Consider the following 14,712-nt stretch of genomic DNA (forward strand, 5'->3'; position numbering starts at 1 on the left):
GCCTGCCCTGAACTTTGCCTGTGTACTGTTTATCACTGTCTGCCGCCTGCCTCGACCTTCTGCCTGTTTCTGTTCATGCTGTCTGCCGCCTGCCACGACCCTTTGCCTGTTACGACCCTTTGCCTGTTACCTGGTTTATGTCTTTGTCTGAGCACTTCAATAAACTGCAAATGGATCAATACCCTTCTGACTCGTCACAACATGAATCGATGCAAGCAAATGTTAAGAATCAAAATCTTGCAGTTTCTTGCAAAATCTTTATTTGAACATATATCCCTTGCAGGTGAAAACAAGTTTTTCTTACTTTGTTTAAACATCATACTTTTTTCATTTAGTACTGCCATTTGGAAGCAACAGAAGATTCTTGCATGTTTACCAGAAGAGAAAAAAGTATAATTTATCCTGTTCATCCAATTCAAAAAGTTTACATCCCCGGCTCTTAATGCATCGTGTTTCCAACAGTGAATGTTTGCAGCTTTTGTAATAGTTGTGTTTGAGTTCCTCAGTTGTCCTCAGTGTGAAAAGATGGATCTCAAAATGATACAGTCACTGCTGGAAAGGGTTCGAATATGCAGAAGATGCTGGAAAATCAAAGATTATGCAGGAACTGGAGGATTTTTCTGAAGAACAGAGCTCAGTTTAACTGCTCAGAACAAACAAGAGACTCATGAACAACATCACAACACAAACAAACAGTCGTGGATCATCCAGGTAACCACACACAGTATTAAGAATCAAGGGAATGTAAACTTTTGAACTGGGTCATTTTTATAAATTCAGCTTTTTTTTTTATCTTGTGGACTTTATGTAAACATCTGTTATGTGAAATACTTTATTCAGTACAGTACTAAATAAAAAATAACATGCAATTTTCATGATCCTTCTTATTTTGTTAAAATGATTAACATTTTTGCATATTCTGCAAGGGGTATATAAACTTTTGAGCTCATCTGTAGTTGGATACATCTGACTTCAACAAAAGAGTAACAGAAATAAGTGCTCAATTTGTTGTGCTCTGGCTTGATCTTTTGTATTTACACACAGCAAAAACCATGACTCTCATAAAAGCATGTGGAAAGAAAATCATTTGTGGGGGAAATTTTGAGTTACTGTATAATTTCCATATGATTTTACTTATATGCTTATGGTTAAATGATTTTCTTCTCAGAAGTGCTTAAGTATGCATTCTTTGGGTGACAAGTGGAAAAACACTGAAGTGGTAAACACGTTCCTAATATGGTAAAAGGACAGAGGCTTCAGCATTGGAGGTCAGAGATATAAAAGTGAAGGGAAGCTTTCATTCTTTGTCTCACTCTGCAGCTACTTGTGTTTCTGTATGACTGTTTGACCTTTCTTGCAAGAAATAAAACTTTCGAAAGACAATTGGATGAGTTTGTCTCTTATGCAGTAAGAGCCCTGTTATTTTTGCCACAACAATTTGGTGTCAGAAGGTGGGATTCCTTGGATGTGCCTTTTGGACCCGAGAGCAGACGGTGACTGATCATCCTGGACTTAGTAGTCTCAGCCCTACCCTGAATAGATTGAAGGATGAGGGGCCGACCGCCAGGGTCCAGAAGGGGACACCACTGGAATCAGTAAATGAACCCAGGTGGCATCACGACTCTCTGGTAAGAGATAAATTATAAATTTTTATGGGAAATTGAAAATTTGTGATTTGGTGTGTTGGGTAAAAGATTAGGAAATGGGACAAACCATATTGGTTGGTCTGGCTGACTCTGTGGTTGTGGTTAAGGGGTTTCTAAGGGGAATTGAGATCACGTGAGCCAAAGCAACATAGTTATTTCTGGAAGGGAAATTTAAGCTGCATCACACAGCTAAAGCAAATTTCTGGGGAATCCAGCTGTAGTCAGGGAACTACAGAAAATTTGTGGGTTCAGGGGAAGCCTGAAACTGAAGCTGTGTGACACAGTTTAGACAAAACTTTGTGGGCAAAGGCAGCGTGATCAAGACATTCCCGAAAATTGAATCACGTTAGGACACAGTTAAGACATTTCCAAAGGGGAGATTTCCACAGGGGAAATTTAAGCTGCATCACACAGCTAAAGCAAATTTCTGAGGAATCCAGCTGTAGTCAAGGGACTACAGAAAAACTTGTGGGTTCAGGGGAAGCCTGAAACTGAAGCTGTGTGACACAGCTTAGATGTTTTAAGCTGCACAACAGGGCCAGGGCTCTGGAGCGGAAGGCTCAACCTGTCCGATTTTAGGTGAAAAGTTGGATCTGTGGGAGACGTCCAACAGATTATTTAGGTGCGCGCCGACAAGGCAAATCCATGAGAGTTCGGAAGAGCCAATATGGGGAAATCCCAGAGCAAGCTTGCAGAATATGACACACCAGTGTTTTGTCAAATGAGAAAACTGTATGGCCAAAGATGCATGCAAGATATAGATAAGTTCGTCAAATATTATGATTTTCAGAGAGAAGGAACATTGAGTGTCAAAAGCCTTAAGGTTGTAAGGGAATGAGTTGAAGAGGAGAACTGCAGTGTGCGGATGTTGTGTGAAAGCGGTGTGTGTGTGAAATCTAAGCAGACAATAGATTGTAGGCTGGAGGAAGCAGAGGGAAAGAAGATCGATGCAGAAAGAATTGGCATGTAGGGAAGGAGGAGTGAATGTAACTTTCAAAAAGTTTTGTTTTTCATCCATTTAATGGATGCATTACATTAGATGTCTAGAGAATTACATTTTATATAATAATGGTTGAAGGAGAAAGCAGCTATAAGGCTGTAGTTGAGATATGGGTAAAATAATATTGTGGTTCTTTAAAACAGTAGAAACCATATTGATAATATGTTTTGCATCTGCAGACTAACTATTTGATAAAGGAATACGGGATAAGTAGCTATAATGAAGAGAAATATAGCAGCAAAAATTTATGTTATGAAAATAAAATTCTGAATGTTTCACTTTATGGAAAAATATTTGAACAGTCTCAAGTATGTTTTTTATGTGATGAGTGCATTGCTATCATAGTGTAAAATAACTAAAATGATTTAGGACATTTAATTTCTAAATGTTTGGTTTTTGATGGTCAAAATGAAGGGAGTTTAAATGGCAAAAATGAGACTGCCAGTTGTAACAGAGAATCGACCTGATTGGAAATTTGTAATTTCTAATTTCCCTGATTTGTTAGTAAAAGACAAATATAAACACAGTTGTTTATTTGAAAATGTATGTAATTTCTGGCAAAGTCTTAAGCTGGGCCAGGGTCAAAAGATAAAGTTTGATGTTAAAAGTTATAAAAAGGCAGTGTACTAGTCCTGAATTCCTCAGTCTCTCTCATTTAAAGTCAGCTAAAAGCTGCTATCTGAGCCTGTGTCATAAGTGATAACAAGCTATTTATAGTGAAGCACAGTGTCTCAGTTGAAAATCATGGACACAGAGATGTTAAAAGAAGTGTTGTTGTTAAATGTGTCAAAGTAAAACTCAACGAGTATAAAGAGGTCTTTAAAATAGTAAACGTAAAATGTAGACTTGATGGCAGAGAAACAGTGACACACTGGCAATCAAAATTATCCAGAGAGCCCAGTAACATTCACAGTATGAAGGACTGGTGGGAGAACAAAGAAGGATAGGAAGGAACATCGTTGTTTGACTATCCTTGATCAGGTCTGTACACCATGACCTGACCTGCTAGACAAACCACTTGATAACTGTGAGGACGTGTTGTTTGTAGATGGCTCTGACTTCAGAGACAAAACAACAGGCCTGAATTGTGAAGGATAAGTTGTGACCATGGAATGTGAAGTGTTAGTTTCAGGGCCGCTGTCCTGTAATTATTTGGCATAAGCAGATGAGCTTGTGACCCTCACTGGAGCGGGTAAACTGATGACTGACAAAATTGTGACTATCTACACAGACGCCCGTTATTGGTTCGGGGTGGTAGACGATTTTTGGGATGCTGTGGTTTGAATTTCTGTTTGTGCTGACAAAACTAATGAAAAAAAAAGAAGAAAAAAAAAAAAACTTTCTGTAGGAAGTGCCGGAGCAGACAGAGGAGATTGTGTGTAATCTGTTATCTGAAAATAACTTTGATTCATCTAACTTTTTACAGAGCATGTTCAGAGGAAGAGAAAGCTGGAGGAAATCTGGTTGCAGAATAAAAGACGGCGTTAAGTTTAGTGTTGATGGCAAATGTTGTTTAGAGAAACATTTCTTCAACCACTATGATAAATTGATGGGCAATGCATCAAAAGGGGGAGGGTAGAGATCACGTGACCCACCGGTAGTAATGGCGGTGTAGTTCGATTGCTCCCTGACTTGGTATCCCTTATATACTTGTTCTCCCTTATATACTTGTTCTCAGTTAAACCAACAACACTTGGTTAGTTTTGGTTGCTCTACTCACGGTGCAACGAATGAGGATGGCAAAATGTCAATTAACGTTGGCTTCTCCAGAGAAAAAGAGAGTTAAAGATCCTAACGTTCCTGAGGGGGAACTTCGCGCCATTGTTGCAGATGACCTAAAGATGCACCTCGGCTTCGTCAGGGAACTGTTTCAGGAAGAATTCACCCCGATCACGGATAGACTTGGAGTCCTGGAAGAGGATGTTCGTCTGATAAGAAACAACTTTGACAACATGCAGGCTGCTCTCCGTAACGCGAAAAAAGACACCGTGGAAATCAAGGTAGTAGTGGACTCCCTTCAGGAAAAGTTGGCGAGAATTGAAGACAAAAGCCGCCAGTCTAATGTCCGTTTAGTGGGACTTAAAGAGGGTGTAGAAGGGATGACCCTCTACGATTTATACAAAATCACCTTCCTAAATGGATTCCCTCTCTCGCTGGCAAGGTATTGGAGATCGAAAGAGCTCACCGTATATATAGCGGTGAGCGCGCAAAATCTACCCCTCGTACATTCATCTTCAAGATGCTGCGGTATCAAGATCGGAATGCGATCCTGAATGGAGCCCGAGGTGTTGGAGAAATTCTAAATAATGGATCTCCGTTGCTCTTCTTCCCAGACTACAGCAATCAAACTGCGTCCAAGAGGAGATCGATGGCATTGGCGAGGAAGAAGCTAACCCATTTGGGAATAACGTTTTTTTTGCTTTATCCCGCGGTAGTGAAAGTCACTCACCGAGGGAAGGTTTCACTTTTTGAGACACCGGCGGAGGTTAAAAAGTTCGTCCGCAATCTGGATCCCATCGCAAATTCTTCTCTGAAGGGAGTTTCAGTGCCTGTGTCACGAGAATCCGAGGAGAGTGAGCATGAATCTGCAGTTCCCATGGAGGACCTTACTGAGGTGGTTTGACTATTTTTTTCATCCGAAAAATGACCGGGTCAGGCGTTGACGGACGAGCCGGACTGCTTGTTGGCCGCGTATCCAAAGATCGTTACTTTGTGGGCAGGTAGAAGAGTGTGTTTCAACTCTTTGCTTACTGCCCATTTTGTTACTGTTCTTGTTTGTGTTTTTCTGTTCTATGCCCAAGTCCGCCCACGTAAGTTTAAACAGTTTTATGTTTACATTTATATGTGTAACGTTATTTGTATGTACATGTATGTGTATGCATATATTTCATTTGCTGCTATCTTTCCTGGGGATTATTTTATGGTCCTCCCACCTGTTTATTCTAGTTGGTCTGGATATCGCTGTTACTCAATAACATGGCTATAAATATATTGTCATGGAACGTTAATGGTCTAAATAGCCCTATTAAATGAACCAAATGCTTAGATTATCTAAGATGTACAAGGGTCTCCATCGCCCTTATTCAAGAGTCTCATTTGAAATCAGATGACATACATCACTTTTAAAAATAGATACTTCAAAGTGATCTCCTCATCTTTGGCTGGCAAGACTAAAGGAGTGCTGATACTGTCTAGGCGTTCTACTAATTTTTCAATTATACGTTCTGGTGGAGATACAGAAGGCAGAATTACCTATGTAAATAATACTAAACCCTAAATAATACTAAATATGCTTTTATGTCTATATATGCACCCAACGAGGGTGATCCCCTATTTTTTAAAAATGTTTAAATTTGGAAGAGTGTCTTGTGGTTTTAGGGGGCGATTTTAATGCTGTGTTGGATCCTCAGCTAGATAGATCTCAGGCCTCTAAGGCTGATTCAGTGATTACTGGATGCTTTAATTCATTTTTGTGACACTCTAACATGTGATGTCTGGCGTCTGCAAAATGACGGTGCCAGGGACTATACATTCTTTTCAGCTCGTCATAAGAGCTATTCAAGGATAGACTATTTACTTATGTCCCCTTCTCTTATTCTATTTATTAGTAAAGTTGATATTCTGCCACTTCTTTTATCTGATCATTCCCCTGTAATTACTACCCTAACACCTGTATCGTTGGGGTCCAGACCCAACCGCTGGAGATTTAACACCTCCCTGTTACAGGACTGCACTTTTGTGGCTGAATTACGAAGCTCTTTGAAGGAATTTTTGCAGATTAACACTGATTCAGCCTCTAACCCTCAAGTATTGTGGGAAACCACTAAGTGTTTTATTAGGGGTAAATGTATAAGTTTTTCATCGTTTAGTAAAAAGCGTAGAGTCGTAAAATTGAATTAGAAAAACAAATTGATCTGCTAGATTGGCCTTAAGATTGGATTGGTGTGTAGGAGACTTGATCAAATATGATCAGTCAGGTTTTTTAAGGGGGAGATTTGCTGCAGACAGCATACGTAGGCTTCTTCATATTATTCAACAAGCAGACAACTATATAGCTTCCTCTGCAACTCTTTGGATGCAGAGAAAGCTTTCGACAGAATTGAGTGGAATTTTTTGTGGTCTGTCCTGAAGCATTTTGGGTTTGGTTCTTTTTTCCTGCATGCTGTCAAAACTATCTATTTTGAGTGTTCAGCAAGAGTACTTACTGGTCCCTATATCTCTCCTTCCTTCTGCCTAGGCAGGGGTACTCGTCAAGGATGTCCCCTGTCACCCTTGCTTTTTAATTTACCATTAGAGCCTTTGGCCCAAGCGATTAGACAATGCTCTGCAATAGTTCCTATAAGCTGTATGAATACGACCCATAAAATTTCACTCTATGCTGACGATATTCTTTTGTATCTATCAAATATCACAGATTCTGTTAGTGAATGCTTAAAATTATTCGATACATTCAGTAAATTGTCTGGTTACAAAATTAATTGGAGCAAATCCATACTTCTGCCCCTTAATATAGCTGCTAAATCAGAGATTCAGGCCTTACCCACTATGATTCCAATTACCGACCAGTTTAATTATCTGAGGATTAGAGTTTTTTCTTCACTTTCACACATTGCTAAATGGAACTATCAGTCTCTTCTTGATAAGATTAAAAGCAATCTTCTGTGTTGGTCTCCACTCTGTTTGGCTCTTCATGGTAGGATAGCCACTGTTAAGATGAATATACTTCCGAGGTTGAGCTTTTATTTTCTATGTTACCTCTGGCACCACCTATTGGTTACATTAAAGAGCTTAATACAGTGGTAACAAAATTCTTATGGAATAATAAACGGCCTAGAATTCGTCTTAAATCTATGTACTGGCTGAAACCCCATGCTGGCTTATCACTACCAGATTTTTGGTCCTATTATTTAGCGTACCAAGTGAGACCACTTAGGACTTGGATTGATGTTGACTCTCCTGTGTCATGGCGGGCCTTAGAAAATAATATTATTTACCTATTGCGTCTACAGGATTTACCTTTTACTGGAATATCTAAGAAGGTTTTGGAAAAGTTTGGTCCAATTATATGTCATTCTATTAAAATCTGGAAAGCGGCAGAAAAGATCATGGGAGCTTCAGATTCCTATAGCAATTCTACCCCCATTTGACCTAACAGTAACCTCTGTACAGGTAATAAACCGTTTATTTCTAAATGCTGGGTTGAACGTGGTATTTATATCCTAAAAGATCTGTACAATGATTATGGGCTTAAGTCCTTTCAGATCCTACAAGTTCAATTCTCTCTCCCAGGATTTTCCTTCTTTTTGTATTTAAGATTAAGATCTACACTAAAAGCTTATGGAGTACCCTGGTCGACTAAAATATCTCCTCACTTTATGATAGATTGGATAGACTCTAGTAGGGATTCTAAAGGTATTGTGAGTATAATTTATAAATCACTTGTGGTACGACAGTACTCAAACATTCCGACTGAGGACTTCTGGGAGAGAGACCTTAACACCGTGATTAATTGGGACTCTGTCTGGGGGAATTGTTTTGCTACCTCAAAAAATCCGGCCCACCAAATTATTCATTATAAATTAATTCATAAGGCATATGCCACTCCCTGTTTACTATATAAAATGAAAAAAAAGTCTGATCCTTTTTGTCACTTGTGTAGCAGCGCAAGCCTAGGTACATACAGGTGCTGGTCATATAATTAGAATATCATCAAAAAGTTGATTTATTTTACTAATTCCATTCAAAAAGTGAAACTTGTATATTATATTCATTCATTACACACAGACTGATATATTTCAAATGTTTATTTTTTTTAATTTTGAAGATTATAACTGACAACTAAGGAAAATCCCAAATTCAGTATCTCAGAAAATTAGAATATCGTGAAAAGGTTCAATATTAAAGACACCTGGTGCCACACTCTAATCAGCTAATTAACTCAAAACACCTGCAAAGGCCTTTAAATGGTCTCTCAGTCTAGTTCTGTAGGCTACACAATCATGGGGAAGACTGCTGACTTGACAGTTGTCCAAAAGACGACTATTGACACCTTGCACAAGGAGGGCAAGACACAAAAGGTCATTGCAAAAGAGGCTGGCTGTTCACAGAGCTCTGTGTCCAAGCACATTAATAGAGAGGCGAAGGGAAGGAAAAGATGTGGTAGAAAAAAGTGTACAAGCAATAGGGATAACCGCACCTTGGAGAGGATTGTGAAACAAAACCCATTCAAAAATGCGGGGGAGATTCACAAAGAGTGGACTGCAGCTGGAGTCAGTGCTTCAAGAACCACTACGCACAGACGTATACAAGACATGGGTTTCAGCTGTCGCATTCCTTGTGTCAAGCCACTCTTGAACAACAGACAGCGTCAGAAGCGTCTCGCCTGGGCTAAAGACAAAAAGAACTGGACTGCTGCTGAGTGGTCCAAAGTTATGTTCTCTGATGAAAGTAAATTTTGCATTTCCTTTGGAAATCAGGGTCCCAGAGTCTGGAGGAAGAGAGGAGAGGCACACAATCCACGTTGCTTGAGGTCCAGTGTAAAATTTCCACAGTCAGTGATGGTTTGGGGTGCCATGTCATCTGCTGGTGTTGGTCCACTTTGGTTTCTGAGGTCCAAGGTCAACGCAGCCGTATACCAGGAAGTTTTAGAGCACTTCATGATTCCTGCTGCTGACCAACTTTATGGAGATGCAGATTTCATTTTCCAACAGGACTTGGCACCTGCACACAGTGCCAAAGCTACCAGTACCTGGTTTAAGGACCATGGTATCCCTGTTTTTAATTGGCCAGCAAACTCGCCTGACCTTAATCCCATAGAAAATCTATGGGGTATTGTGAAGAGGAAAATGCGATATGCCAGACCCAACAATGCAGAAGAGCTGAAGGCCACTATCAGAGCAACCTGGGCTCTTATAACACCTGAGCAGTGCCACAGACTGATCGACTCCATGCCACGCCGCATTGCTACAGTAATTCAGGCAAAAGGAGCCCCGACTAAGTATTGAGTGCTGTACATGCTCATACTTTTCATGTTCATATTTTTCAGTTGGCCAAGATTTCTAAAAATCCTTTCTTTGTATTGGTCTTAAGTAATATTCTAATTTTGTGAGATACTGAATTTGGGATTTTCCTTAGTTGTCAGTTATAATCATCAAAATTAAAAGAAATAAACATTTGAAATATATCAGTCTGTGTGTAATGAATGAGTATAATATACAAGTTTCACTTTTTGAATCGAATTAGTGAAATAAATCAACTTTTTGATGATATTCTAATTATATGACCAGCACCTGTATATGCATATGTTCTGGGACTGCTCTCGAATTGAGCAGTTCTGGTCTTCGGTCTGGGACATACTGATAGATCTTCTGAAGACTCAGATCCAAAAGGACCCACTGGTTTTTCTTTTGCTAGATGACTCTTCACTATCACTGTCTGTCAATCAAAAGAGGATTCTGTCAGCTGCCCTTACTTCTTCTAAAAAGGTTATCCTGAAACTATGGTTGGAACCATCTACCCCAGCTATGTCCACTTGGATGTCCTATTTGCTGGACATTGCTCTTTTGGAGAGCACCACAGATAAAATGCATGGCGCCACCAGAAGGACAATACAATATTGGTTGGACCTTATTGAGACTTATATCAAGATTTCAACATTTTTGATAATTATTTATTTTTATTTATTAAGTCTTATTGTATCTCTTTTTCTTATGATTGTTGGTGGATCTTGGGCTCTGTTGTAAATAATTATAAACTTAAAATGTTTAATAAATAAAGATTCACCAAAAAAGGGGGGGAGGGTAACTCAATTAATGTATGGCTGAAAATATGGCAGAAATTTTTTAAATTAGGTTGGAAGATCACATTTTTGGGAATGGAAGGGGCTAAACAATGAGTGGCATCAGCCGAATTGTGTGAACATGACCTGTTGAACTATTGCAAAGAAATGTCTTCTCTCCTGTCTAAGGTTTGTGTACAAACCAAATTCCAAATCACCACCAAGGTTGGACAATGACACATTGTGGGCTACAAAATAGATCTGTTGTGAAAAGATGTTATACAACTAAGATGGTACATGCTATATGTCTGTAAAATGAAGGATGCTATCGATAGTTCTATGATTGGGCGATGTACCTCAATTTGTTGTTTGTATGAAAATCAGAGATGAAGAGTATAAATGTGATGTAATAATGTAAATTTTCTTGTTTTCATTGTTTTTTGAGAAGATATGCATTTTTACATTAGTGAAGCATTGTAATAGATGTAGTGATTAGTTATCAATAAATGATAAAAAGGGAGTTGTGGGGGAAATTTTGAGTTTCTGTATAATTTCCATATGATTTTACTTATATGCTTATGGTTAAATGATTTTGTTTTTCTCAGAAGTGCTTAAGTATGCATTCTTTGGGTGACAAGTGGAAAAACACTGAAGTGGTAAACATGTTCCTAATATGGTAAAAGGACAGAGGCTTCAGCGTTGGAGGTCAGAGATACAAAAGTGAGGGGAAGCTTTCGTTCTTTGTCTTACACTCTGCAGCTACTTTTGTTTCTGTTGACTGTTGGACCTTTCTTGCAAGAAATAAAACTTTCGAAAGACAATTGGGTGAGTTTGTCTCTTATGCAGTAAGAGTCCTGTTATTTTTGCCACAACACATTCAATGAATTACATAGAGTATATGAACAGATGTACTTATAAATGGGGCGTACATCCCTTCAACTTTATCACCTGATCAAAATAATATATAAAACAAGCTGTGACCAGAAGAGCAACCAACAAATTCCATTCTGTTCATTTGTTCATAGTTCAAAACGTCCGCAGAGTGAATTTATGAATGTTCATGTATACTCCACCAATTAGAACAGTTTCTCACAGGAACTGAATATTTCATAACACTGGTGTAGACATGTGTACGCCAGTGGGCGGGGCCTATGATACGATGATGTATAACTATTTGTCAATATCTTCTCAGGAGGTGATCATATGTATTTAGAGCTTGATTAAACAAAGCCTCTGTTTATAATGAGGACAACGTTTTAAGCTAGGAACCTTGCAGGATGTTTTAATAGTAAGACCTCTTATATGTCGAAAGATGGAAAATTAGATTTCTCATGTCATGACATAAATGTTTAAAAAGGTAGAGTACAGGCCACTCAAGAACATACTACGACTGATCCCTGAACCAAGCTATACTTTGGGATGGCGGTCCTGCAGGAAAGTCCATTGATCATCAAGCTTCAGACTCTGCACCGAAGGCATCACCATCTTTGCCAAAATGGCTTGATACTTTTTTATCGAAACTATGTCCCTCTCCTTGGTGCAGTCATTTATTCTAAATATAAACTTAAAACTAGTAGCATAGAACACATGCACATTGTGGCATAGATTTCTTTGCTGTTCCCTGCTCTTGTGATGAACCTAGTGAATACTAAAGAAGACCATGTTCTCTGTGTGAACTGATTATTTCATAGAAATCTGTTGAGTATGAAACAATTGCGTGAGTGTTTGGGAATTAAAATAAATTGTATATAGCTAGTCAAATATGGTAAATATGACCAAAGGTGTCTGAAAGTAACTTTTGGGTTTCATTCATATATTGTTTGGAGCAAGTTGTGTGTGTGCATGTGCAATTACTCTCTCTCGTTCTCTCTCTTTCTCCCCCTGTCGCTCCACTCTCATTTGAGTGAATCAGGTGCAGCTGTTTTCATGGGTAGAGCCAAAGTAATTCTATAGCTGTGTCTCATTTCGAAGGCTGCGTCCTCCGGAGGTCACATTTGAAGGCTGCATACATTATCGTGGGGTCGTTTAAGAAAAGTAACCTTTAGATTGCAAGGTATAAAAATTAATTACAGTATTTTACACCTCATGAGGAATAACAGTCAATTTTATTACGGTTATTTTTCTGAAATAAGACATCCTTGATGTCGTATGCAGCCTTCAAATGCGACCTCCGGAGGACGCAGCATCCGAAATGAGATGCAGTGTGTGGATATGAGCTGTGTGGGAAGCCTGCTCATAGAGTTCTCTCTCTTCTTAATTTTTGTTCTGAAGATAAACAAAGGTCTTACGGGTTTGAGACGACATTAGGGTAAGTAATTAATGGCAGAAATTTCATTTTTGGGTAAACTAACCAGTCGGAGATCACTAAAATTAAAGAGATGTGTGAACTTGCATGTACCATGTCAGACACTAATTTTCTCTGGCCCTCTCTGTTTGTTGGAGTGATGAGACACTGTCATCACTCAATGGCTGACTGTCTCAGTGGTGTCCGCAGAATAATAAAGAGTTAATAGACAATTGGAAAAGTTTTTGGGGCAGACCTGACCTGTTGAAAAGAGATGGTATATATACCTCCTGTGATGGTGCCACTCATCTCTCTAGTAATATGGCACATAGTCTTAGAGTTGAACTGGCTAAACTGACCATTGACTACATAAACATGTGCACCAAAAATGGGATTATTTCTAATAATCAGAGTAAGGTCTTAATTTTTCTTTTTCGTCAACACTTGACCCAGTAATATTAGCACTTATTCTGTATTTATATCTTTACTTTTCTTTTTCTATTCTTTCTCCATCTATTTGTATTTAGAAAAAATAATACCTTGCTACAAGCACTTTGCTGGTTAAACTGGGACTTGACACAACACTTGCATACTGTTACACTCATGTTGATTCGATAATGGTCGTGTCCAGTTTAAACACAGTGTAACAGTGGTCAGTAGTTCAGATTCTGGTGTGCTGATATTTGTGTGCAGCCCAACTTACCCATCCTTCAAACACATTCTCTGACATTACACTCACTGCATGTGCAACTTTCAAAACCCATAAAAGACATTGTACTTAACAATTAGTTAATAGTCATGTGCCTCAACAAGTAAAGTCATTACATGATACATTTTCAAATCATTAGTTAATGATTAATTTTAAAGCAGACAACTGGAAGTTGAAGTACATGGCTTCAACCCATTGTGGTAATTAACACATTAACTTACACTATTAGTTAATAAAATATGTTATTAAGGAATTAACATGTAATGACACATTTAATTAATAACAGTTCATATATTACTTAATCTATTAATCATATACTCTTTATTAGTAGCTGATGCAGTAATCATTAATGAATGGTTTAGTTCTTCATGAGTCATACATTAACACATGATTATCTGTGCATTAGTTAAGCATGAATTAATGCATATTAGTGCACCCGTATTGTAAAGTGTTACTGAAATGTCAGGTTTTAAATAATGTAAGTCAAATTGAAAACAAATATTATATATTCTATATTTTTATATTCTGTTTAATTAATCCGTTTGAAAAGAGAGAGATGTCAGTCGTTCACGTGTCAGCTCATTATTCACTAAAGCGGCCATGCCCACAGAGAACGTGCACTATTCAAAGGCAAATTCTGAGGTGATCCATGCAAACAGAGTCAATGCCTACATCAACTCAAAAGAAAAAGCATCAAGTCAGATTCATGTACTATCCATTGTTTTGAGACGCGGTGAGGAATAATGCTGGAAGAATTTACCTCAGAGGAAGAGCATGACTGGTTTCAGTTTAATGGTTTCCAACATTGATAATAACTGAAATCAGTATATTAGAATGATTTCTGAAGGATCATAAGACACTGAAGATTGGACACTCCAACGCATACAGCAGAATGCCAGAATGATTTTCATATCATTTTGTAGTAAAAATTCTAGCCTACAAGATTGATAACTCAAAAGTCTTGTGAACAGCTATTCAGTTTGTGTGTTATGGCCTTATTGTGGTGACATTTTTTTTTTTTCTAAAAAAAAAAAAAAAAAAAATGCAAACATGTACATCCATTTTGCTCACATATTATTGTAGCAGAGTTTGTGCTGAATACAGCAAAATTACATGTTGGCCAAGAGCATGTTATAAGTAGCTGAAATAAGTGCAATAAATTGCTGTGGATAAAGTCTAAATTGATGGTGATTTTAATATCTATGTAGATGGTGAAAAAGATGCATTGGGATTTATATTTACAGACATTCTAAACTAGAATTCTAACCTTCTAACCTTTCTCTCAAAAATAGTAGA

The 14,712-nt window shown here is 38.2% G+C and overlaps 2 protein-coding genes across 2 annotated transcripts in view; both read right to left on the minus strand.

Annotated features, from left to right (window-relative positions):
* The window catches only part of LOC127508849 (gastrula zinc finger protein XlCGF8.2DB-like), a 537,748-nt gene that overhangs the window by 194,606 nt on the left and 328,430 nt on the right, over window positions 1–14,712 (minus strand). The window lies entirely within an intron of this gene.
* LOC127508848 (uncharacterized) overlaps window positions 1–14,712 on the minus strand; it is a 630,120-nt gene that overhangs the window by 129,948 nt on the left and 485,460 nt on the right. The window lies entirely within an intron of this gene.

This window comes from Ctenopharyngodon idella, chromosome 3 (assembly GCF_019924925.1).
Source record: "Ctenopharyngodon idella isolate HZGC_01 chromosome 3, HZGC01, whole genome shotgun sequence".
In the NCBI taxonomy this organism is placed as follows: Eukaryota; Metazoa; Chordata; class Actinopteri; order Cypriniformes; family Xenocyprididae; genus Ctenopharyngodon; species Ctenopharyngodon idella.